The sequence below is a fragment of the Rana temporaria genome, chromosome 5, assembly GCF_905171775.1.
Source record: "Rana temporaria chromosome 5, aRanTem1.1, whole genome shotgun sequence".
NCBI lineage: Eukaryota > Metazoa > Chordata > Amphibia > Anura > Ranidae > Rana > Rana temporaria.
In genome coordinates this window covers 99,674,185-99,701,788 of record NC_053493.1, presented here as the reverse complement: position 1 = coordinate 99,701,788, position 27,604 = coordinate 99,674,185, and the positions used below count along the sequence as shown (strand labels likewise).

The following is a 27,604-nucleotide window of genomic DNA, read 5'->3' as shown; positions in this document are numbered from 1 at the left end:
TAGCTGCTGGCTTTTAATAAACTGACACTTACCTGCTCCAGCGTTCCAGCGACGCGCCGGCCGGGGGTCCGCTCCTCTCCCCCCTCCCCGGCCGGCGTCTTCATTGTCACTGTGGGCACCCGGCCGTGACAGCTTTCGGCTTTGCATGCGCGTGCGGCCCGGCGCTGCGCTGTTTAATTGGACATCACCTACGGGGAGGGGCTGCCAAAAGGCGATATGACGTATCGCCTTTGCAGCCCCTCGGCGGAAGGAGGAAGTGGGACAGGAAGTCCCCTTCTCCTGAAGCCCCCACTCCCCCCCCCCCCCCAAAAAAAAAATTACATGCCAAATGTGGCATGTAAGGGGGAGAGGAGTGGGTTAAGAGGAAGTTCCATTTTTGGGTGGAACTCCTCTTTAAGTTTCTTACTGCAACAGGTATTGCAATCGGGCAGAGAATGTAGAACCCCTTGTCATGCCTAGTCTTTTAGACAAAAAAAAAGTGTTAAAGAAGAACTCCAGGAATTATGTTCATGTTGCATGCATTAGTAAGCGCAGTGTTACCTTTACCTGACTACATTAGGTCCATGAACTTAAACTAGACGGCTCCATAGACATAATTAAAAATAGGTGTGCTAATGTAATGCCAAACTTAATAATAATAATAATAATAATAAAAACTATGGAAAAGGTGATGCTTTGACTATACATAAATAAACGTATACAAAATATTTCATAAACAACATGTGAGAAAAGGAAAAATTGCCTTTGAAAGAAAATTGTGTCCATAAATAAGCCCAAAAAACAAAATTTTATGGGAAGAGTTAGCAAAATCAACACCCAATTCTGTGATATGGAAACTATTGTGATATATCAATATTCCTAATGTGATCCAGATAAACAAGGTGTTCAGACTAATTCCTTCACCGCCTCTTACCAGAAATAGTGGATCTCAGATATTAGTGATCACATGCGCTTGTTTAAATTCCAAGGAACTCAGCGGTCAGGCTGGGGAAGAGATCTGATTCACAGGTGATCATGGTAGTGACTCCAAAATACTTTGCAGTCACTACCATCATCACCTGTGAATCAGGTCTCTTCCCCAGCCTGACCGAGCCCAGCTAGCAAGTATCAAAAACACTGTATTACATCAGCCATGATTTGGGGATTTGGCACTAGAGAAACAACCAAAATAAAATTTCTGTAATGTACTGCCAAAAGGTACTGGCAGGTATTGTCTAATTCTCCAGCATTCACCAAAAATGTGGTTAGCATGACCCTTTAAACTAAGAAATTATGGTGTTTTTTTTAGAATAAACCATTTGCCTATTTAACAAAGCAGTACAGAAGTATATACAGTATACTGTATATATAGGGAAGTAATAAATCAACCAATTTTCACTTCACTCTAGTCAGTCAAGTGGGATTTCATGAAATGAGTAATTACTTTATTTTTATAATAAAGAAAAGGACAGTTTCCCCAGTGGGGTTTTTAGGCAGCAATTGTTGTTGCTTGTTGTGGGAAATTACAAAGACGTACCAATATTTGTAAAAAAGGTAGAAAAGATATTTATTTTAGCAAGTAGAACAAGTTTGATTATAAAACAATGAGCTCTGGTACAATTTAAACATTGAGAACACATACATATGATGATAAAGCATCAAAGTTGCATGACATTGATCAACATGATTGGCTGATCTTTAAGTCAAAATGTTCCTGACGCGTTTCGACCCTTGCATGTGAGTCTTCTTCGGAGGAAAAGGTATATGATGCAAACTATAACAAAAAATAGATATATAATAATAGAATACATAATATATAGTACAGTCTGAGTAAAAATATGTTTTAAAGTGTATAGTTACCAACTCACAGGTTGTGTTTCTCAGTTTTATTTGGACCAGAGTAGAATTAAAGTCCTGAGGATCCCTGATAACTTGTCTCCATACGGGTGGTCTGTACCCCCACACGAGAGTCCTCAGAAATGCCCCTTATGAGTGGCCTACAGGAACTCACAGTGTGAGTGGGAAGGAATCCAAATACAGCCAGGGAGCGTGGGCCGGGCAGGTGGGCAGGGGGCCCAGCAAAGCAAGCTGCCTGAGTGATGCCTATTTAAGAGTTCAAAAATAGAGTGGTATGAGTACCAAATTTAGATATATTTTAAAGTATAAAAATAATAATAAATAAATTGTATCAGTAGATGGCGCTAGACTTGCACATGTACCCCATTATAATAGTATATATGTAAAGACGGATATCTAAAATGCCATATAAAACTTAATTATGTAAGTGCATATGGAAAGTTCAGTGGTGTAAAGGAAGGGGTGATGATGGGAAGGGTAATCGAACTTAATTTCGGTTTGTTATATGAAATACAATACAGATCAAATTAGGATACCAAAAATTATTATATATTGGTATAAAGTGTAGTGAATCAAAACAAAAGTGTATGTATAGGGATGAATTTCTTAGTGAGTGTGAAATGTGTATGTGTGAGTGAATATGTGAGAGACAGGAAAAGTGAAAAAAAAAAAAAAAAAATTGTTGGGTAGAAAAAAAAAAAAAAATATTAGAATTAAATAAGTGAGTAGATGGGTGGATGGGGATGTGTGAATATGGTAATGAATGGTAAAGGACACAAACAAAAAAGAAAACGAAAATGCTATAAGTGGGGGCTAGTAGGGTGAAAGGTAGATAAATATGTTAGATAAAAGAGTGCCAGTTAAATTAGTGTAAAAGTGTGCAGCTAGATGATAAAAAAGTGCATTATTAATAAATAGTGTTTTTATAGAGGTTAAATAGAGTTGTAATAAAGTTACCTTGTTTGAATGTATAATAATAAATTGTAGCAACAAATTCCAGAAGAGGCATTAGTAGGCGTATCTGGAGAAAAGAATATGATTCATAAATAATAATGAATCAACAGAAAAAAGTTGTTGCAAGTCTGCAGAGTTTTGGAAGATTGTAGTCTTACCCTCTGTGTGGTGTATCCAGTAAGGTATGGGAATGGGATCACAGGCAGGTGTCAGGTGTACACCTAGTGTGTTTAAGTATGTGCATGTCAGGTGCTTCCACTTAGGTAATCACTCTTAGGCAGCTGATGCCTTGCTTGGAAAATCCCTGTCCAACCTGGTGGACTGCCCCTCCCAAACAGGCTCCTCCAACTGAACCAGGATGCCAGGGTCAGATGACCCTCCCAGCTGTGAGCTCCTCGGCGTCAGAGAAGGGAATTAACCCCAACCCTCTGTTGCGATCGCGAGCGCCGCAGTGACGTCACGTGCGCGCGCACTGTGCGCGCGCACGGGGCGTCCACGGCTCCAGGGAGCGTCGCTGACGCCGTCAGTGGGGAGGAAACACCTCCATCATGGCGCAGTGAGCACCATCTTGTGGAGGAAGAAGAGAACACAGGGCCCTGCGTCTCCCCCTCCCCACTGAGAGACCACAAAGGTAGCAAATTGTAGAGGCACTCAAGAGGGAAAAACCACCCGGTGGAGACATGACAGGGTCCTATAGGAAGAAAAAATATATATTAATAAAGTACTTATTTATAGATATAGAAATAAATTCTGCTGAAAATAAACATTTATGCCCGTCACAGCAGAGATTACATACATGATTATATTACAGTCACAGCATTGATCATGAGCAGTGGATGTCAAAAGATTTATGCATAGACCATATATGCTTATTTTTTGGAGTTTTATCATGAACATCTGGCATTGCCACTGTGGGTGGGTAAGCATATGTTGAATTGTCTAACTATGGACTGTGATACTTAGAGGGGGATATAGGGATATAGAGATGTTCCGAGTGGCTATTTGGAGTTTTTTGGGATAAGAGAAAATATACAAAGTAATAATAATATTGATTGTACCAAATTTTTTTTTTTTTTTTTTTTATGTATTTGGAACAGAAGCATCCAGATATATGGATATTGGCCATATATTAATTCTGCTAGTGGTGCCATGGACGTGACATGTGTTGGTATTTAGTCAAGAGTATAATATATACATAGAACAATTTTATTGGGTTTTTCCCGAGGTGAAACCCTTTAAAAAGGGGGCGAATGAAAGGGCATCATTCAGGCCTGGTTGCTGAGTAGCCCCCAGCCTGAATATCCATTTCTGTTCGCGCTGTAGTAAGGTTTTATTCCAGTCGCCTCCCCGATCTGGAACAAGAACATGATCGAGGGCGGCAAAACTTACGTGTGGTACACGATAGTTATGAGAGAGGGCAACATGCCTCCCTATGGGGAGGTAAATGTTCCCAATGGTCATACTATACTTGTGTTTGGAGATTCGTTTTTGGAATTCCTGTTTAGTTTTACCTATGTAATAGGCCCCACACTCGCACTCCATGAGATACACCACTCCGCGTGTGCGGCAATTCACAAAATATTTGGGCTTGAAAGTCTCGCCATTTGGGAGGCTAAAGGTTTTTTCTCTTCTTATTAGGTAACAGCATGAGCAGTGTCCACACTGGAAGGTACCAGGTAGGGAACACCGTAGTTTCTCATTTGTAGTATCCTTGAACTCACTAGACACTAAAGAATCCCTAATAGACATGGCCCGCCTATGTATAATGGAGGGATGTGTAGTAATGAAGGGATTAATTTTAGGGTCATCGGTTAAGATTGTCCATCCATTAACCCCTGATGAGGAAACAGTTCTCTTACGTGGTCTCACTTTTTGCCCCGAACGCAATTTTGATCTTTTCGAGGCCATTACTGATCTTCACCTTTTTGCGCGCAAACTAACATTGAGAAACCTTTATTCTAAACATATTAATTCAGATACAACAGACTGGTCAGGTGTCTCTATGAGAGAATTTAAGGCATTAAGGGACCTCACTCTGTTATATGAGGAAAACAACACGGTTGATCTAATTGACCTCATTGATTTAGATACATTATTGGAGGAACCTCTTTTGGTGTCCGACAATGCCCTCCATATGTTCAAACTTCCCTCTAAAAAATTCCCTCCACTTGGCACTAACCCTAGCATACTTACCTTTGTGCGACAAACAATGCGAGACATGTGTAAGCTTGCCACCACTCACTTACGCCCTAAAAATCTCAGTCAAAAAGAATTTAAGGCTCTCGATTCTCTACGCAACAACAAACAAATTATTATCAAACAATCAGACAAAGGGGGAAATGTTGTCTTGATGGACAACCAAACCTACCTTGACATGTGCCAAACTATCTTAAAAAATAATGACTGGTATTGTAAAATATCCATAAACAATATCACTCGTTTCTATATTGATTTCTATAAATTCGTTGATCAGGCCTTTTCTCAAGGTGTTATCTCTCTAGATCTACGAGATTTCATCAGAACCAAGCACCCCAAAACGGCCACTTTTTATAGCTTGCCCAAAGTTCACAAAAATAAGACCCCCATTCCTGGACGACCTATAGTTTCCGGGATCGGTTCGATTTCCGAAAACCTCAGCCAAGTCATAGATGCGCACCTTCAACCCTATGTCACATCTCTTCCTTCTTTTACTAAGGACACCATGCATTTTTTGCAAACCATTGAGGGATGCATGCTGTGTGATCAAGCTTTCCTCGTCTCTATTGACGTGGAAGCATTATATAGCAGCATCCCTCATGAAAAGGGCCTCAGTGCTATTGAGGAGGTCCTTACACGTGGACATATGTTTACTCCTGATTTTAATGATTTTTTGATTAAGGGTTTGAGATATATCCTATATCACAACTTTTTCTCTTTTGATCGCTCCCACTACCTCCAGGTGCAAGGCGTAGCGATGGGGACATGTTGTGCCCCATCCTACGCCAATCTGTACCTGGGGGAGTGGGAGCGATCCCTCCCAGACGATGATAACCTCGTCGTGTACCTCCGCCACATTAAACTGTGGCGGAGGTATATTGATGACATTTTCATCGTCTGGGATGGTCCCGAAGAGGACCTCCTTGCCTTCTTCAACGCATTGAACATCAACGACTTTAATCTGACATTCACTATGATACATGACAAAAATACTTTAACTTTCCTTGATGTGAAATTGTTCATTGATCCTGACAGATACCTACGCAGTACTCTGTTTTGGAAAGCTACAGCAGGCAATACCATCTTACACTTTGACAGCCACCATCCAATTCCCTTAAAAAGTTCCATCCCTTATGGGCAATATTTGCGGCTCCGCCGCAATTGCTCAACAGACTCGCTCTTCAGGGAGGAGGCAGACCAACTCCAGACTAGACTTCTAACCAGAGGATATAGTAGAAAATGCCTGCGCAGGGCCTATAACCGATCCTCTACTCAATTAAGAAATGATCTCTTATCGAAAAAGAAAACTATAACTGACTTCAAATCCGAGACCACTAGACCAGTCTTCCGCTACTCTTTGCAACACAAAGCGATAAAAGACATAATACAGAAACACTGGACAATCTTAACCGATGACCCTAAAATTAATCCCTTCATTACTACACATCCCTCCATTATACATAGGCGGGCCATGTCTATTAGGGATTCTTTAGTGTCTAGTGAGTTCAAGGATACTACAAATGAGAAACTACGGTGTTCCCTACCTGGTACCTTCCAGTGTGGACACTGCTCATGCTGTTACCTAATAAGAAGAGAAAAAACCTTTAGCCTCCCAAATGGCGAGACTTTCAAGCCCAAATATTTTGTGAATTGCCGCACACGCGGAGTGGTGTATCTCATGGAGTGCGAGTGTGGGGCCTATTACATAGGTAAAACTAAACAGGAATTCCAAAAACGAATCTCCAAACACAAGTATAGTATGACCATTGGGAACATTTACCTCCCCATAGGGAGGCATGTTGCCCTCTCTCATAACTATCGTGTACCACACGTAAGTTTTGCCGCCCTCGATCATGTTCTTGTTCCAGATCGGGGAGGCGACTGGAATAAAACCTTACTACAGCGCGAACAGAAATGGATATTCAGGCTGGGGGCTACTCAGCAACCAGGCCTGAATGATGCCCTTTCATTCGCCCCCTTTTTAAAGGGTTTCACCTCGGGAAAAACCCAATAAAATTGTTCTATGTATATATTATACTCTTGACTAAATACCAACACATGTCACGTCCATGGCACCACTAGCAGAATTAATATATGGCCAATATCCATATATCTGGATGCTTCTGTTCCAAATACATAAAAAAAAAAAAAAAAAATTTGGTACAATCAATATTATTATTACTTTGTATATTTTCTCTTATCCCAAAAAACTCCAAATAGCCACTCGGAACATCTCTATATCCCTATATCCCCCTCTAAGTATCACAGTCCATAGTTAGACAATTCAACATATGCTTACCCACCCACAGTGGCAATGCCAGATGTTCATGATAAAACTCCAAAAAATAAGCATATATGGTCTATGCATAAATCTTTTGACATCCACTGCTCATGATCAATGCTGTGACTGTAATATAATCATGTATGTAATCTCTGCTGTGACGGGCATAAATGTTTATTTTCAGCAGAATTTATTTCTATATCTATAAATAAGTACTTTATTAATATATATTTTTTCTTCCTATAGGACCCTGTCATGTCTCCACCGGGTGGTTTTTCCCTCTTGAGTGCCTCTACAATTTGCTACCTTTGTGGTCTCTCAGTGGGGAGGGGGAGACGCAGGGCCCTGTGTTCTCTTCTTCCTCCACAAGATGGTGCTCACTGCGCCATGATGGAGGTGTTTCCTCCCCACTGACGGCGTCAGCGACGCTCCCTGGAGCCGTGGACGCCCCGTGCGCGCGCGCAGTGCGCGCGCACGTGACGTCACTGCGGCGCTCGCGATCGCAACAGAGGGTTGGGGTTAATTCCCTTCTCTGACGCCGAGGAGCTCACAGCTGGGAGGGTCATCTGACCCTGGCATCCTGGTTCAGTTGGAGGAGCCTGTTTGGGAGGGGCAGTCCACCAGGTTGGACAGGGATTTTCCAAGCAAGGCATCAGCTGCCTAAGAGTGATTACCTAAGTGGAAGCACCTGACATGCACATACTTAAACACACTAGGTGTACACCTGACACCTGCCTGTGATCCCATTCCCATACCTTACTGGATACACCACACAGAGGGTAAGACTACAATCTTCCAAAACTCTGCAGACTTGCAACAACTTTTTTCTGTTGATTCATTATTATTTATGAATCATATTCTTTTCTCCAGATACGCCTACTAATGCCTCTTCTGGAATTTGTTGCTACAATTTATTATTATACATTCAAACAAGGTAACTTTATTACAACTCTATTTAACCTCTATAAAAACACTATTTATTAATAATGCACTTTTTTATCATCTAGCTGCACACTTTTACACTAATTTAACTGGCACTCTTTTATCTAACATATTTATCTACCTTTCACCCTACTAGCCCCCACTTATAGCATTTTCGTTTTCTTTTTTGTTTGTGTCCTTTACCATTCATTACCATATTCACACATCCCCATCCACCCATCTACTCACTTATTTAATTCTAATATTTATTTATTTATTTCTACCCAACAATTTTTTTTTTTTTTTTTTTTTTTTTTTTTTTTTTTTTTTTTTTTCACTTTTCCTGTCTCTCACATATTCACTCACACATACACATTTCACACTCACTAAGAAATTCATCCCTATACATACACTTTTGTTTTGATTCACTACACTTTATACCAATATATAATAATTTTTGGTATCCTAATTTGATCTGTATTGTATTTCATATAACAAACCGAAATTAAGTTCGATTACCCTTCCCATCATCACCCCTTCCTTTACACCACTGAACTTTCCATATGCACTTACATAATTAAGTTTTATATGGCATTTTAGATATCCGTCTTTACATATATACTATTATAATGGGGTACATGTGCAAGTCTAGCGCCATCTACTGATACAATTTATTTATTATTATTTTTATACTTTAAAATATATCTAAATTTGGTACTCATACCACTCTATTTTTGAACTCTTAAATAGGCATCACTCAGGCAGCTTGCTTTGCTGGGCCCCCTGCCCACCTGCCCGGCCCACGCTCCCTGGCTGTATTTGGATTCCTTCCCACTCACACTGTGAGTTCCTGTAGGCCACTCATAAGGGGCATTTCTGAGGACTCTCGTGTGGGGGTACAGACCACCCGTATGGAGACAAGTTATCAGGGATCCTCAGGACTTTAATTCTACTCTGGTCCAAATAAAACTGAGAAACACAACCTGTGAGTTGGTAACTATACACTTTAAAACATATTTTTACTCAGACTGTACTATATATTATGTATTCTATTATTATATATCTATTTTTTGTTATAGTTTGCATCATATACCTTTTCCTCCGAAGAAGACTCACATGCAAGGGTCGAAACGCGTCAGGAACATTTTGACTTAAAGATCAGCCAATCATGTTGATCAATGTCATGCAACTTTGATGCTTTATCATCATATGTATGTGTTCTCAATGTTTAAATTGTACCAGAGCTCATTGTTTTATAATCAAACTTGTTCTACTTGCTAAAATAAATATCTTTTCTACCTTTTTTACAAATATTGGTACGTCTTTGTAATTTCCCACAACAAGCAACAACAATTGCTGCCTAAAAACCCCACTGGGGAAACTGTCCTTTTCTTTATTATCTATTTAGGGGTGAGCAGCACTTTCCCCCATCCCATTGTGTCCTTATCCTTTTTTTCTTACTTTATTTTTATAAGCCTACCTGTCCTTTAGGAGAAGAGAGAGATGCAGAGTGCAGTACCTCATAGCAATCCTCCAACAGTCGTCTTTAGATAATCGGAATAATTTAAACTGAAATCTGGTTGCCACTGTGTATAGTATATACAAATATATACATTGTATATATAGTGCCTTGAAAAAGTATCCATACCCCTTGGCATTTTCCACATTTTGTTATGTTACAACCAAAAACGTAAATGTATTTTATTGGTATTTTATGTGATAGACCAACACAAAGTAGCACATACAATGCTGTGAAAAAGTATTTGCCCCCTTTCAGATTTTGTATATATTTTTTGTATATTTGTTACACTTAAATGATTCAGATCATCAAACAAATTGTATTATTACACAAAGATAATGATGACGGTTTCATTTATTAATGCAAAAAAGCTGTCCAAACCTGCTTTATGTGAAAAAGTAATTGCCCCCTAATAACTGGTTTTGCCACCCTCGGCTGTGGAGCAATTTTGGCCCACTCTTCTTTGCAGAATTGTTTTAATTCAGCCACATTGAAGGATTTTCCAGCATGAACGGCCTGTGTAAGGTCATGATACGGCATCCCAATTAGATTTAAGTCCGGGCTTTGACTAGGCCACTTGCTGTTGTGTTATAGGTCAATGTCCTGCTGCATAACCCAAGTACACTTGAGCTTGAGGTCAGGAACTGATGGCCTTGACATTCTCCTTTTAGGATTTTCTGGTAAAGCTCAGAATTCATGGCTCCATCAATTATGGTAAGTCGTCCAGGTCCTGAAGCTGCAACGCAGCCCCAGACCATCACGCTACCACCACTATGTCTGACTGTTGGTATGATGTTCTTGTTATGAAATGTCCACAGAATATTTGCCTAAAAGTCTTGGATATAGTCAAGATGTGTTTTGGTAAATGTGAGATGAGCCTTTGTGTTCTTTTTGGTCAGCAGTGGCTTTGGCTTTTGTTGAGTCATGAACATCTTACCTGAGGCAAGTGAGGCCTGCAGTCCTTTAGATGTTGTTTTGTGTTCTTTTATGACTTCCTGGATGAGTCATCGTTATGCTCTTGGAGTCATTTTTGTAGGCCGGCCACTCCTGGGTAGGGATCTCCATTTGTGGATAATGGCTCTCCCCATGGTTCACTGGAGTTCCAAAGCCTTAGGCCTCGTTCACACGACGGGACATGTCCAATGAAAACGGTCCGCGGACCGTTTTCATCAGACATATCCGCTGACGGATTTTGGTCTGATGGCTGTACACACCATCAGACCAAATTTCCCGCGGACAGCAAACGCGGTGACGTGGCCGCGCCGTCGCTGCGACGATGATGCGGCGACGTGCACGACCCTGGAAGGTCAATGCTTCCACGCATGTGTCGAATCACTTTGACGCATGCGAGGGCTTTCAGCCAAGCGGACATGTCCGGTGAGTCGTACAGACGACCGAACACGTCCGACGGACAGGCTTCCAGCGGACATGTTTCTTAGCATGCTAAGAAACATTTGTCCGCTGGAAACCTGTCCGATCCGCCGGAAAATTGTCCGGTCGGCCGTACACGCGAGCGAACATGTCCGCGGAAACTGGTCCGACGGACCAGTTTCAGCAGACATGTTCGGTCGTGTGTACGAGGCCTTAGAAATTGCTTTGAACTCCTTTCTAGACCGATACATGTATATTACTTCTAATCTGTTCTTGAATTTTGTTTAGATTGTGGCATGATGTGTGGCTTTTTGTGATCTGTTAGCGTACTTCACTTTGTCAGACAGCTTCTGTTTATGTGATTTCTTGATTCAACAGGTCTAGCAGTAATCAAATCTGGGTGTGCTAAGTGAAATTTAACTCAGCTTTTCAAAAAATTGTGGTTAATCACAGTTCATTCATGATTCAGCATGGGAGGGGGTAATTACTTTTTCACATAGGGCCAGGCAGGTTTGAACAGCTTTTTCCCCTTAATAAATGAAATAATAATTTAAAAGCTGCATCTTGGATTTACTTGGGTTATCTTTGTGTAATATAAAAATTTGCTTGATGATCTGAATTATTTAAGTGTGAGAAATATGCAAAAAAAAGGGGGCAAATAATTTTTCACAGCACTGTAATTGTCAATTATTTTTTTTACAAGTGAGAAGTATGGCATGCATTTGTATTCAGTCCCCTGAGTTAATACTTTGTAGAACCATCTTTCACTGAAATCACAGCTACAAGTCTTTTTTTTGGTATGTCTCTACCAGCTTTTCACATCTAGAGAGTGACATTTTTGCCCATTCTTCTTTGCAAAATAGCTCAAGCTCTGTCAGATTGGATGGAGTGTGTCTGTGAGCAGCAATTTTCAAGTCTTGCCACAGATTCTCAATTGGATTTAGGTCTGGACTTTGACTGAGCCATTCTAACACATTAATATGCTTTGATCTAAACCATTCCATTGTAGCTCTGGCTGTGTGTTTAAGGCCCTTTATCTTGCTGGAAGGTGAACCTCTGCCCCAGTCTCAAGTCTTTTGCAGAATCAATCAGGTTTTCTTCTAAGAATGCCCTGTATTTGGCTCCATCTATCTTCCCATCAACTCTGACCAGCTTCCCTGTCCCTGCTGAAGAAAAGATGGTATGTTCAGGGTGATGTGCAGTGTTATTTTTCCGCCACACGTCTCGTCTGACCAGAGCACCTTCTTCCACGTGTTTGCTGTTTCCCCCACATGCCTTCTTGCAAACTGAAAATGGAACATCTTATGGCTTTCTTTCAACAATGGCCTTTTTCTTGCCACTCTTCCATAAAGGCCACATTTGTGAAATGCTAATAGTTTATCCCCCCTGAGCTGTGGATCTCTGCAGCTCCTCCAGAGTTACCATGGGCCTCTTGGCTACTTCTCTGACAAATGCTTTCCTTGCCTGGCCTGTCAGTTTAGGTGGCTGGCCATGTAATGGTAGGTTTGCAGTTGTGCTATATGCTTTTCATTGTTGGATGTTGGATTGAACAGTGCTCTGTGAGATGTTCAAAGCTTGGGATATCTTTATAACCTAACCCTGCTTTAAACTTCTCCACAACTCTATCCCTGACCTGACAGGTGTGTTCCTTGGACTTCATGATGCTGTTTGTTTACTAAGGTTCTCTAACAAACCTCCGAGGGCTTCACAAAACAGCTTTATTTATACTGAGATTAAATTGCACACAGGTGTACTCTTTTTACTAATTGGGTGACTTCTGAAGGCAATTGGTTCCACTAGATTTTAGTTAGGGGTATCAGAGCAGAGTAAAGGGGGCTGAATACAAATGCACGCCACACTTTTCAGATAGTTGTAAAAAAGTTTGAAAAACATTTATCATTTTCCTTCCACTTCACAATTATGTGCCACTTTGTGTTGGTCTATCACATAAAATCCCAATAAAATACATTTACGTTTTTGGTTGTAATATGACAAAATGTGGAAAATGCCAAGAGGTATGAATACTTTTTCAAGGCACTGTATATAAATATATATACATCGAGAGAGAGAAATCCAAAACCAGGGGTTGCAGCATACATAAGATTTAGTTGAATGTCCTTCAGAAAAAAGTTAGTTTGGCTACAGTTTCGACAACAAGTAAGAAACTGTAGCCAAACTGTAACTTTTTTTTGTCTGATGGACATTTAAATAAATCTTCTGTATGCAACATCCCCTGGTTTTGGATTTTTGCTACATGGTTACATGTATCAGCTATAATAGTTGAATTTACTGTCTACACTTCTTTGAACATAGACTGTGTGTGTGTGTGTGTGTGTGTGTGTGTGTGTGTGTGTATATATCTCTTTTGCCTTGTTCTGTTAATAAGCATCTCAGCGGAGTCTGCCATCTCCCGCCAGCTCAGCAGGAGATCTCTCCGCTGATTTCCGCTGAGCCGATGGATGAAAAGTCCCTCTCTGCTCACTGAGCGGGGAGGGGCTTGTGCAGCGCTGCTGTCTCCTATGGAGTGATCTGATGAAAATGGACAGCATGTCCGTTTTCATCAGATCTTACCCGATCCGATCCGCCACGGACGGATGGTGATAGGATTTTAGCCGATGTCTCCGCTGACATCCGATGCTCCATAGAGAAGTATGGAGCGGCCGTTCTGGTCCGCCATCAAATATGACAGGCGGACCTGAACAGTCCGACCGTGTGAAAGGGGCCTAATGTACATTTCATGCAGCCTATGGGTAGGCTCACTGTTGCCCTGCATGGACAAGCAGTGTTACAGACTCTCTGCAGAATACATCACACAGTGCCACCTACAGTTGATGTATTGCTACTCCATTTAATCAGTAAAATGTGTGTGATCTTACCAAATCCAGTTCCTCAATGTAGATATTTTCTTCTTTTACAGTACACCCCACACCCTCAACTTGCTCAAATTACACCCCAAACTCTGGCCACTTGCTGTAGGTAAGGAAGACACCACTGAGACTAAGCTTGGGAAAAGTAAGGATTCCTTATGTCATAAGAAGCACCCAGTGTTATACTTAAATTACCTCTTTTGAGATTTGGGATCCTCAGCTTTCCCAGGATCCTGCAATGAGGCCCAGTGACCTTGTCCTTGTCTAGACAGGCTTAAGTTGCCAGAAGCTGAGGTGTAGGGTGAATATTTTTTGTTTCAAGTCTCTTCACCCCCTTTAATGCTGAGTTCTAATTGGGGAGGAGCTCAAAAAAACAAATCTTGCATTTTAATAGAAGGTTGGAGTGATCAGACTCCAGCGGTAGGTGCGTTTTTCAGTGAGTACGCCAGTCCAGAACTGCGTTTTTAAAAGCCCAGAAGTTTACAAATACATCAGCAGCCCTGGCTGGCCATTACTGTATCTTGCATACTTAACAGTTTAGCCTCCTGGCTTTCATTCTTGCCATCCGGCTGTTTCAGGCCTGTAGCCTAGGCCTAAGTTCTGTTCCTTCAGAACAAACAGAGTTTCCTAGAGTTAAGCACACACCTAGCTTACTCCTGTCAGCGCCTTGCTGCTCAATCACCAATGACATCTGCCTCCTGCAGACATGCATACTCTAGCTGCACCCATGCAGCGTCTCTGACTCCTTTCAGAGGGATGGGAGTCCACCTGATTCCCAGTAACAGACTTCCTGTCTGTTGGGTGGGGCTCTGAGCCATGTCAGATCAGAACTAAGGCTGGATTCACACTACTACACTACTTTCATCCTACTTTTCTCTGCTACATTGGTCCTACATTGGTCCTACATCCATCCTACTTTCATGAACAGGATACTACTTTGGTCCGACTTCAATGATATTCAATGGGTTGAAGTAGGATCAATGTAGGACCAAAAGTAGTACAGGGAGCATTTTCAAAGTCGGACCGACTTGTGTAGGACCAGTTAAGACAGCTCTCATAGGGAAACATTGATTTTCACACGTCATGCTACATGAGGCTCCCAATGTAGGACCGTTTGTCGGACAAGTGTGAACCCAGCCTAAATAGCTGAACACACAGCTGTGCAATTAGTATGTCTTTCTCTCCAAAATATGGCATAAACCAGCAATTTTTAAGATCGCACAGAGTCCCACCACCACCACAATATACATATACATACATCGAGAGAGAAAAATCCAAAACCAGGGGTGGCGGCATACATAAGATTTTGTTTTTGTAAGATTTAGTAACACATAAGATTTACGGTAGTATTTGAATTGTATGAATGATTAAAGTTATGAAAACCTTCTTCTCTCTGCTAGGAAGTTGTAAAATGGTGTTCATACTTAGTGTTATTTAAAGTTAATATTTGTAGTCATTTGTAGCACTATATTTGATAGTCATTTGTAGCACTATCAATAGATAGGAAATTGGGTAATTATACAATCACAATTAATGCACAATAAATCATAGTGATTAAAACAAGTAATTTTATTAATACTTATTATTTTATTTTTTTAAATACAATTAGTAAAATAGGAGCCTTTATTTGAAAACCATATATGCAGTGCTTGTTGTAGGGAATCCAGAGGAAAACCTGTACAGGGCTCACATTCAGCACCGATTTCAGATATATGGGAAAAGCCCTGGTTCCTGAGGCTGAATAGGGGGCTTCAGCTGAGGTATCTGGCCCAGGATTTGGAATATTGGCACCTATGAAAACTGTGAAAGGCCAGATCTTGTTTGAGTACTGGACTAAATTATAAAAAAAGTGTACGTATTAACTTTTTGTTTTCTTCTTTATATAATTCAATTGATTATGGCATCAGGACTTCCTGTGCGCTGTTGTATTTATAAATCATTGATATTATATTTAATGATGCAGGTGGCATTGCATGTGTGCCTTATTTTTGATAGGTTTGCTGCCATGCTACCGAACTGTAGAAAGTATCCAATATACCGTATTTATCGGCCTATTGTGCGCTCCGGCGTATAGCGCGCACCCCTAATGTGGCGGCCTTGTCCGGTCCGGCGTCCGTCTGCGGCCTTCGTGGTGTCCTCCCCGCTACTCCCGCGCTGGTCTCCGAGCCGATCGCCGCTTGCCGCCCTGTGTTTGAACGCCGCCGACATATACCGAGCGCAGTACACTCGGGCACGCTCGGCTCCTCTCGGCTTCTCTCACATAACCGCGAGGGGAGCGGAGCATGGCCGAGTGTACCCGAGTGTACTGCGCTCGGTATATGTCGGCAGCCGCGTTCAAACACATCGCGGGAAGCGAGTATCGGCGTATATCGCGCACCCACAATTTTGCCCTGATTTTAAGGGCAAAAAAAGTGCGTGGTATACGCCGATAAATACGGTATGTAATTCTGAGTTCTGCTATTAGGTGTTTGCAAGTGAGGACACTTTGAACTTATCCTGAATTGGAAAAGGTTAGTTCTGCTCATTTGTGAAAATAAAAAATGACTGCAGGAGGGACAAGCTGGGTGTGGCGTCAACACGTGCCATTTCTTGTACCAAGCAAGATCTTCCAGTACATCCTCACAAAAGCAGCTATACAAATGGCTGGATTGGTGGTTTGGTGCTTTTAGTTGTATGTCAGAGTACATTTTTTCGTAATCATTTTTGTGACATCTTCCACATTTGTAAATAATATGATGGTGCCTTAGTGGAAGTTATTATCTTATACTGATATTCCAGCATAATACCATAGAGATAACCACTACATGAATGAAATGTATGTATTTTTATTTTATCGTATCACTGGATATTCTTCCAATGGGAGATGCTTAACAGTTTTTTTTTTTGTTTTTTTTTTCATGTACCTTACACGTGTTTGTAATATTTACTAAAATGGTGCTTGAATGCAATAGTAATTTTACTCTTTTATGAAATTAAATGACTTTTGTAAGACGTTTGTGTTGTGTTTTGTGTGTCAGTACATGTAAAGCCTCGTACACACGGTCAGACATCCGACAAACTTTCCCTTGGATTTTTGTCTGAAGTGATTTGTCCGGTCACACCCATAGCATGCTCGGACTTTTCTGCAAACTTTTCTAAAAATTTCTCAACATCACATGATTTTTCTGCTCTTTTCTGCTCTTTACTGCCACCCTTTGGTTAACTTCTGCTATTGTTGGTTGTTTTTAACATTGGTTCTGGGCATGCGTCTGATGGCTTTGCTGTACACACGGTCGGACTAGGCACCATCGGACTTTTGTTGTCGTAAAGTTTTCCGTTTGCAGAGGCAAGTAAAAAATAAAAACCTCCTTGGGGAGATTACTATTTACTTTCTATCTTATGCCACGTACACACGATCGGATTTTCCGTCGGAAAAACCTAGGATTTTTTTTCGTCTGAAAATTTGAGAAACAGCTCTGTCTTTTGTTGGCGGAAATTCCGACAGAAAAAGTCAGATGGAGCATACATACGGTTGGAATTTCCTTTCAAAAGCTCACATCAGACTTTTCCTGTCAGAATTTCCGATCGTGTGTACGGGGCATCAGAGACAGGAATTTAGTGGAAATCTCCCCAAATTAAAGGGAAATCATCTCTTTAAAGTGGCTGTAACCCTAAAAAAAAAAAGTGTCTGCCCCTTTAAAATATGATATATAGCATAGTGCTTTTGCAGTGTCATTTGTCCTATTCAATGTTCTACAATACCTGGTTGTTCCTCCTTGTTCTTGTGTTCCTCTATGTGAACTGACTATACTACTTGTCGCTGCTGATCCATAATGGTGTGGTCAGTTTACACCCCTCCATCATCCTACTGTGTTTGTGTGTGCTGTGGGTGTTCAGGATTTATGCACCCCCCCCCTCCCCTGTAATTTCAGTAGCCTGTGTGTGAGCCGATCACCCCCTCGCCCCTATTGCCTTGAGTATTCCCCTGTAGCTACGTGTCCTCCTGCTATCTTGCATACGTCAGAGGAATCTCAGCCCCTCACTATTTACTCCCTTTGATGGGGAAAGAAAGCAGAGGAAGGACCACACAGCAGTGTTGTTCAAAGATGGTATTTATGATTCTAATAATAAAAAAAAAAAACACACACTGCACTATACATGGACCAAAAACAGGATAAATCTAATTAATAAATGTGACTTTAAAACCCTTTAATCTGGCTATAGACTAGTAGATTTTCAAACAAAAATGTGTACAAAATGATTCAAACTAAATTCTACTAGTATATAGCCAGCTTTAGATAGTTGTCACTGGAACATGCGTTCTAGTTGTAAAACTTCTCCAGTTCCTATATATAAAACAGTAAAACCTTGGATTGCGAGCCTTATTTGTTCCAGAAATGTGCTTGTAATCCAAAGCACTCAAATTTCCCCATAAGAAATAATGGAAACTCCATCCACAAATGGAAGCCTCCATAAGGGGGATAAGAAGAAAATCCAGCAGCTACAGAGTTTAAAAAAGAAGAGAGGCGCCTTTAAGTGCCAGATTATAGTGCTTCAAAGTCGCCTAACTCTGAAGCAACCCCACACAGTATGACTTCAGGGCGGCTTGCAAACGATTTCTTGTATAGAAGTCAATGCAATCAGTTCCAAAGTCGCCCCCAAGTAGTACAGGAACCTTGTGTTGCTTCCATTAGAACGGTTCCATTGCACTGCATGAAGAGCGACTTGTCAGACGGCTAAGTCGCCCCAGCGTGACAGGTAGCCCCACCATGAACCGACACTAAGTGTAGCAATATGGTTACATTTAATGAAGGTACAACATTTAGAAACTCACGTGGTTGATGATTAAAAGAGGCACATCTAAGTATGCAGGCATCCGGAGTAAACCTGTCCATATGGACCGTCCTCCGCACTGCCGGCTCTCACTGATGTCAGTCTGCAATCGTGACCGGGAAGACTGCCCTGCAGTAGAGCAATCTGGAAGTGAAGCTTGAAGTACAGCATGGAAGGGAAGACGTCGATGGCGGTGCGGAGGATGGTTAATGTGGACAGCCTTACCCCGGATGCCTGCATACATCTTTTAATCATCAACCTTGCGAGTTGCTAAATGTTGTACCTTTGTTAAATGCAACCATAGTCCTACACTTAGAGGCGCCTCTCTTCTCTTTTATACTTAGTTGCTATATGACACTACTTGTTTATCAAGTCAAAATTTATAAAAAAACACTCTCAAACCAAGTTACTCTCAATCTGAATTTCCCATCACTTCCTATCCTAGTGACAATTGTCATCAAGAAAAGTAAAAAGGGGAAAACTCCACAACAGGGACACTGAGAGCAGTAAAATCCTGAGGTTTTATCTGTTCCCTGTTTTATCTAAAACTAGGAAACACTTTAACTATTGATACACTTGTAGCACCCTGCTCCTGTTGAACAGGCGCTGCCTAAAATTTAATGGGGGTCTGAGCTGTTATTTGGCTCAAACCAGAGTGATTAAGGGCAATTTAGCCTCTGTTCCAGCTAGGGTTGTCCCCATACCGATACTAGTAACGGTATCGGGACCGATTCCGAGTATTTGCGGGAGTACTGGTACTCCTGCAAATACCCCGGATACCGAAATATCCAATACCGATACCGAATACTCCCCCCCCCCCCCGCCGCTGTTACGCCGCATCCCGCCACCGTTACGCCGCATCCCCGCTGTCGCCGACTGGTTAATACGCGCGGGGAACATTACAGCTTTCATTTGAATAGCTGTAATGATTCGCGCCGCGCTGCGTATAGACACTCCCCCTTGCTCGGGTGAACTGTCCAATCCCGAGCAAGGGGGAGTGTCTATACGCAGCGCGGCGCGAATCATTACAGCTATTCAAAGCTGTAATGTTCCCCGCGCGTATTAACCAGTCGGCGGCAGCGGGATGCAGTTAAGGGGGACATGGCTGGATATGGGGGGAGACAATGGCTGCATATGGGGGACATGGCTGGATATGGGGGGAGACAATGGCTGCATATGGGGGACATGGCTGGATATGGGGGGAGACAATGGCTGCATATGGGGGACATGGCTGGATATGGGGGGGAGACAATGGCTGCATATGGGGGACATGGCTGGATATGGGGGGGAGACAATGGCTGCATATGGGGGACATGGCTGGATATGGGGGGGAGACAATGGCTGCATATGGGGGACATGGCTGGATATGGGGGGGAGACAATGGCTGCATATGGGGGACATGGCTGGATATGGGGGGAAACATGGCTGCATATGGGGGACATGGCTGCATATGGGGGGAGACATGGCTGCATATGGGGGACATGGCTGGATATGGGGGGGGGGGGAGACATGGCTGCATATGGGGGGACATGGCTGGATATGGGGGGAGACATGGCTGGATATGGGGGGAGATGGGGGGGAGACATGGCTGTGCTGGGAGTGATCCACAATTGATCGCCTGGGGGCGTTATTCTCACCCCAGGCCAAGGGTGGCAGCAGTAAGGTCATGGTACATTGAGTGTCCCCCTTGGCAACGAATCAGTGGGAGTGGTTATCCCGCTGTGCATGCTGGGGAGGGGTACTTAAGGGACAGACGCCATTGGTGCGGGGTCCGTTTGCGCCTCGTGGCCTGCCTGGCCAGGGGTGCATGTTGTAAATCCTAGCTCCGGGACCACGTTGGCCCGGGGCTGCAACTTCGTCTGTTGGGACCAGTTGTCTGACTGGGGCCTGTATCGCAGAGGTGATCCTGTGCTGTGCTGTCCGTCCTGTGGGAGGAAGCCACTTGATGAAGGAGACCAGGGGAGGACCTATCCTGGTAAGCACCATGCAAGAGGCTGGTACCTTAGGAGAAGGCCTGGAAGCTTCATCGAAGGATGCAACGTACACTGAGAGGCTTGACAGTGCCGCCTGTCGAGTCTAAAGGTTCTAGTGAGAAAAGCTAAAGAGACCCGGGTGCTGAATCCTGTGGCAGAGGATTCCAGACCAAAATATCTCGCAGAGAAAGGAAGGTCTGTGGCAGAGACTGTACTTTATTTTGTGCGCCATCCCAGCTGCTGGGCCAGTGAGAGGGACCTATGCAGGTGAACAATACCCACTCTGGCTAGAGTGGCGACAAGAACTGTTTGCTGGAAACAGTAGTGTTTCATTATTTTGTGACTGTGCACCTGAACCTACCTACCCTTCCACCCCTTACTCCTCTTTTCTACTAAAGTTCTACAAAATAAACCCAAAGAGAAAGAGGTACATTGTGTGTGGAAATTCTTTGGATTCTCCTTTCACCCTGGGTCCGTGCCACCCAAGGTCTAAACCAGCAGCTCCTACGGGGGTAGTGCTACACACTTTAAAAGAACCTGTTACTTTGGCCTTTCAGCTTAAACTGACCTTCACCTCACTGCTCCACACTCTGTTTACCTATTGGGACCCATGGAAATGCACAGTACTTAGGAGTATGGGGAACAATTAAACTTCTCTCGTTCCTCCCATGGTGCAGTGCTAGACATCTATATAGCCAATTTCTAGGCCCAAGCACTGCTATGCATAGATCTTTCATAGGGTTTTTTTTTTACTCAACGCACACCACTGCACATGTATTGGTTGAACAAGGCACCTAGGAATCAATGAACCTCTGGTCAAGAAGAGTTTAAATGCCAACACATCAAAAAAAGGGACAATAAATCACTTACCTCTCACCATAATGTAATGTACTTTATTAGATGTAAGAAAGGGTTTTAAAATGTTGTGTGTAAATCACAAAGGTCTGTGATCATGTATTAGAAGTGTGCAAACAATGTTGTATTATTTACTTTAGGTATATAAGTATATAGCACCGTCAATTTATGCAGCGCTTTACATATACGTTGTACATTCACATCAGTCCCTGCCCTCAAAGAACGTTTAATCTAAGGTCCCTATATCACATTCATGCATAGACATACTAGGGCCAAATTAGGCAAGAACCAATTAGCATGTCTTTGGAGTGTGAGAGGAAACCGAGGTACCCGGAAGAAACCCTTCGCAGGCACAGGGAGAACAGGCAGGTTGTGTCGTGGTTGGGATTGGAACCAGTGAACTGCTAGGTGAAAGTGCCAATCACTACACCACACCGGTGCCCATATTATGGTGTCTTATGCTTTTTTAAGTTCTAGTTCATACATTCAGTAATTCAGGGGTTTGACTCACACCCACTTATGAAACACAGCATGTTTACAGCACATCTCTTTTGGTTGATTTCACATTTTTAGCTCATTTAGCAATCTATTGACATAAAATTATCATGTCCATATACAGGGTCCCATGTGTGGCACGTGTTTAATACTTGTACAGAACAAATGGCTCAAGCTGAAGTTGAGCCATTGCTTTGGGGCGAAACCTAGCGGCTTGCCTTTTCTTACATCATTTGTCCCAAGCAAAAAAACAAAAAAACGAATCTGGTGCCAGAAAAACTCTATGGAATAGGCGTCATTGTATAAAGGCACTGTGTGCGTGTAACTTGGTTGACTTCACTGCTATGGGCTTCAGGGAGTTGTTAGGAACACAGACAAGGGGTAGGGCTTGAGAAACAAGCTGTGCAGTAGGCACAGTACTATTAGTACATACTTATTTCAGTAGAATGTGTCAAATTGTTCCTGCTCATCATGTGTTATGTATAATTTCCAGATGGGATTGCATTACGAAGCACAGAGTTATTATTCCCAGTGGTTGTATAAGAATTTACACATTGCTGAAGTACAATAAAAAGCAGTGTTAGTCTTCTAGCAGTGCACATATTATTTTGCTTTAGAGGGATTACATAATGTTAAAGAGAAATGACTAAAGCAAGTTTAAGCATTACGTAGTACTACTTTCTTCCATGAGATGGCACTGTCCTACTCACATTGGGCACCCATAGAGTGTCTTCACTTGCATTGTATAGGTCGGGGTTATTCAATTTTATCCAGCAGGTCATATTTTCAGGATTCTACTGCGAGAACACATGCAGCAATAATGGAGCCACTGACATTGAATAAATACATTTTTGCAAGATGATGTCTTTAATCTTTAATAAATTAGCTTTTTTGAAAACTTAAAGTGGAACTTCACTCTCTCAATCAACATTGAATATTTGTAATCCTTATGCTGCTAGCATTAGTAAATAAATAGGCAAGTGTATCCTTTTCACTTGTTTTTAAACCTTTTTTTACATTTCATTATTTACTTCCTGGTTTCCAGGCCTAGGCAAATGATGTCATACATCCCAGGAGTCTTCAGGAGGGGAGGAAAGGTTTTCTTAGCCAAGCACAACCGCCTGCATGCATCCCTGAGCTAAGGGCAGAAGAATTCCAGGAAGTAATCACAATACTTTATTAATCCCAAAGGGAAATTATTGCAACACAGCCACACTCAACTAGACACAATGGGCCAGATTCAGATAGGAGATACGACGGCATATCTCCTGATACGCCGTCGTATCTCTAAGGCCGGCCGGTCGTATCTATGCGCCTGATTCATAGAATCAGGTTAAGCATAGATATCCCTAAGATCCGACAGGTGTAAGTGACTTACACCGTCGGATCTTAGGCTGCAATTCCAGGCCGGCCACTAGGTGGCGCTTCCGTGTCTTTTACGTGTCGAATATGCAAATGAGCATTTACGCCGATTCAGAAACGAACGACCGCCGGGCGTTTTTTTTACGTCGTTTGCGTTCGGCTTTTTCCGGCGGAAAGTTACCCCTGCTATAGCAGGGGTAAGTGCGGCGTATCCTATGTTAAGTATGGGCGTCGTTCCCGCGCCGAGTTTTGAATTTTTTACGTCGTTTGCGTAAGTCGTTCGCGAATACGGCCGGACGTAATTTACGTTAAAGTCGAAACCAATGACGTCCTTGCGACGTCATTTGGAGCAATGCATGCTGGGAAATTTTGCGGACGGCGCATGTGCTGTTGGATCGGCGCGGGGACGCGCCTGATTTAAATAGTACACTCCACCTAGCCGCAGAATTTGAATTCCGCCGGGGGATTTATGATACGCCGCCGCAAGTTTTGAGGTAAGTGCTTTCTGAATTAAGCACTCGCCTCAAAAACTTGCGGCGGCGGATCGTAAATCAGATAGGTTACACGGATCTAAAGATCCGCTAACCTATCTGAATCCGGCCCCCTGACGAAACAAATTACCAATAACAGCAATTAGCACTATTAAAACAAATAAAAACTATACTCTAATAAACCACCCATGCAATTAAAATGTAAAATAGAATAAATAAAAGAGATTAAAAATACCAGAAAATCAAACTACCAAAATGCAAATATTAGACCACTTTCTCCAACATACTAACAAAACGACATACAAATCCTGATCATAAACCAGATTTAAATCTTCATGAATCATAGAAAATTTTATTTTATTATTCACAATGGACTGAAAATGATCCAAAGCTTTATGGAGATTAGTAAGGGAGGTTAAGGCTGGGCTCACACTAGTGCGAATTCGAATGACAGAAGATTGTGACTGTCTCTCTATGGAGTCGTTTCGCACATCTCCGGTGTAAATTGCACAGGAGTCCTGTGCGTCTTCTGTCTGATCAATATTCCTGTCGCACACGTTCCTGGTAAAATGGCTCCAAAAAAATGGTGGGTGCTGCAGCGATTACCAGTTGGGTCCTGGAGACATCAAACAATCGAACATATTTACCAGCACACCATGGGTTGTCCAATCACATCCAAAAAAGTTTTATTGTAGAAAAATCACATCACAAAGGTGCAACGTGACTCCGAAACGATGCACCTTTGTGATATGATTTTTCTACAATAAAAATTTTTTGGACGTGATTGGACGATCCATGGTTTGCTGACGAATATGTTCGACTGTGCGTCTTCTGGTCTATTTCAGATCCGAATTCAGTTAAAAGTTTGAGCTGAAATCGGACCTGAAATGGTAAATGGGGACGCACCGGACTCCTGCTGTGAGCCGCTCTGTGCTGCGGTGTGAACCCGACCTAAAGGTTAGGTCCAGGAGAAGACCAGAGCGCGTGCATAGGCAAACCTTATATTCCTTGTGGGAGGTCATAAGTTCACAGATACTGGGGTCTTGTTGCACCATGTGTAGGAACGGTTTGAGCGTAAGGAAAAAAAATTATTGGGACAGGGGGCAAATGGAAAAGGTGTCCGACAGGTGGGCGTTGACCCGAACCCAGGCTGTAGGTCTTGAATAAAGTAGACCTATGCGCAACGGCAGGGGTGTTCCAAACTGTTTTTGGATGGGCAGGAAGAGGTTAAATCACATGTTCAATACACCCATTTACAGTATATTAAAAATATTGAGGTTTCCCATATGTAAACAGAATGTAGAATTATGGGAGCTGTTACTGTTGAATTAAAGTATAACTAGGCACAAAACTTGTTTTAACTTTTTGGTATAATGGAGAGAGATTAGAACATCTGTCCAGTTTTCATTGTTGTCTGTGGTCCAGTTAGGGAGATTCACTCTCTCTGTTTGACATATTTACTGTTATCACCAAAAGAGAAAGTAAAATAAAAAGCTGAATTTTGGGTTGTTCCCAGAAGAGTAATAGAGGAGAAATCCTGTTCTGGGGACCCAGGTGACAATTAGGGATTCCCTAGCTTTGGAGGGATTTCCTTGCTTCCTCTTTTGACTACAGGAAATGATGCGAAGGGAAATCTCCTCAATAGAACACAGATGCCAAAAACTGAAAGGGCTTATATCCCTCCCTTATGCCCTGTACACACGATCGGTTTGTCTGTGGGGAAATCCATCAGTCAAAAATCCATGCATGCTCAGAATCGACGCATGCTCGTAAGCATTGAACTTTTTCTTTCTCTCGTCTTCGTTTTTTTTCGTCACCGCGTTGGACACGATCAGATTTTTAACTGATGGTGTGTAGGCAAGACTAATGAAAGTCAGCTTCATCGGATATCTGATGAAAAAATCCACCGTTCCCTTTTCATCGGATGAACCGATTGTGTGTACGTGGCATTACTCTTTCCAAAAAAGAAAACGTTTGCCTTTAGTTCTACTTTATGCTCACTAGGGATGAGCTTCGTATTCGAGTTGAAGTCATGTTCGACTCGAATATCGTATGTTTGATCGTTCGTCAAAATGCGAACAAAACGGGTCGTTCGCGCCAAATTCGAGTGGCACGTCAAGGCCCATAATTCACTGCGGCATTGCTGGCTGATGATTGGCCAAGCATGCACTATGACCCGCATGCTTGACCAATCACAGCGCGCAAAAAACGGAGAGCCATAATTGGCCAAAGCCAGGGTGGCTTTGGCCAATTATGGCTCAGGGCTTTAGTACACGCCCCACACTATAAAAGGCCGCCTGCACGGCGGCCTTGTGTAGTGTGTTGCGGCTGTGTTCGAGAGACAGAGAGAGTGTCATTTTTTGCAGGTAGATAGAGCAGGCAGGCTAGTCAGTTAATGTTACTGTGTGTAGAGGATATATATGCATCCCAGGTGTTGTACATATATTTATACACTGTATAGTTTAGCTAGATCAGTTCTTCCCAATTTACTGGAAGGCAGGTGATTGTGTTAGCTGCAGTATTCTTACGTGGTATATTGCCTGTGTCCTCTGTAGTTTGCACCTAAAGCTACTTGGTGTGTACTGACCGTGTGCTCTGTAGTTTGCACCTAAAGCTACGTGGTGTGTGTACTGTCTGTGTCTGTGCTATTTTTCCGCAATGATTTTCATCCATATTGCAGGGACCAGACATTAAATTAAAGCCGCAAGCAGTTTTAAATTACCTTTTTCTTATAGTAATCCCATTTTGTGCAGGGACAGTTCTAAACACGTGCCACTCCACATGCATACTATAGACACCCAGCAGGTACAATATTTAAAGGAATTTTTCATTTATTTTTTTATTTTTTATTTAAGCATTATTAAAATCACTGTTCCTGAAAAAAATACAGTTTTGAAAACTTTTTTTCCATTGATACATGTTCCCTGGGGCAAGACCCGGGTTCTCAAAGACGTTTTACGACAATATCTTGCATATTAGGCTTTAAAATTAGCACTTTTGAATTCAAACTTTCGAGTCCCATAGACATCAATGGGGTTCTAAATGTTCGTGCGAACGTTCGGTCCGTTCGAAGGTTCTGGTGTGAACCGAACAGGGGGGTGTTCGGCTCATCCCTAATGCTCACCATACATATCAGTCTTTCCATACAATCTTTTTTATACCTATGAACAACTAGTAGTGTAAGAACCTGCCTGATAGGATACAGATTGATTGTATAGTTCTGATGGGTGTTCATATTACGTTGTTTTGGTTAGTGATTTTAAAGTTGATGTTACAAATATTGCAACTTTTGTCCATTTGTAGGGCTAATTGCCAAACTAATAATAAGGCTGTTAAAATAAAACTAAAACATGTAGGGCTACTCTTAAAATAATTTTAGGGCTAATGTTCTAGAAAGGGCACGAGCAGCCGGGAACTGTCATGGGGGACAACAGTAAAATTAAAAGGACAGTACTAGCACAGTATTGCACACTATTTCTTCCTATACTGAAATGTATACTCTACCTAACAATGATACATTGACAAACGGACACCAGAGGGAGATGAGTTCCTATTAGGCACTAACTGTAGTCCATAGGCTACGCTCAAAAGTGACACCTTGCTACATTTGTATTGCTCTTACAATGCTGACGCTTTATAATGTAAGTGCATGCTGTGGCCATAGAACACCT

The 27,604-nt window shown here is 42.2% G+C and overlaps 2 long non-coding RNA genes across 2 annotated transcripts; one reads left to right on the top strand and one right to left on the bottom strand.

Moving 5' to 3' along the window:
- Positions 1–1,448: 1,448 nt before the first annotated feature.
- LOC120940220 lies at positions 1,449–3,238 on the bottom strand. The gene is made up of 4 exons (XR_005749405.1): positions 2,949–3,238; positions 2,794–2,857; positions 1,848–2,082; positions 1,449–1,753 (listed from the first exon to the last, which is right to left on the bottom strand). It is a non-coding gene; the product is annotated as an uncharacterized LOC120940220 (long non-coding RNA).
- Positions 3,239–6,059: 2,821 nt separating this feature from the next.
- LOC120940219 lies at positions 6,060–9,639 on the top strand. Its single transcript, XR_005749404.1, has 4 exons — positions 6,060–8,046; positions 8,138–8,201; positions 8,939–9,173; positions 9,268–9,639. It is a non-coding gene; the product is annotated as an uncharacterized LOC120940219 (long non-coding RNA).
- The last annotated feature ends 17,965 nt before the right edge of the window (positions 9,640–27,604 follow it).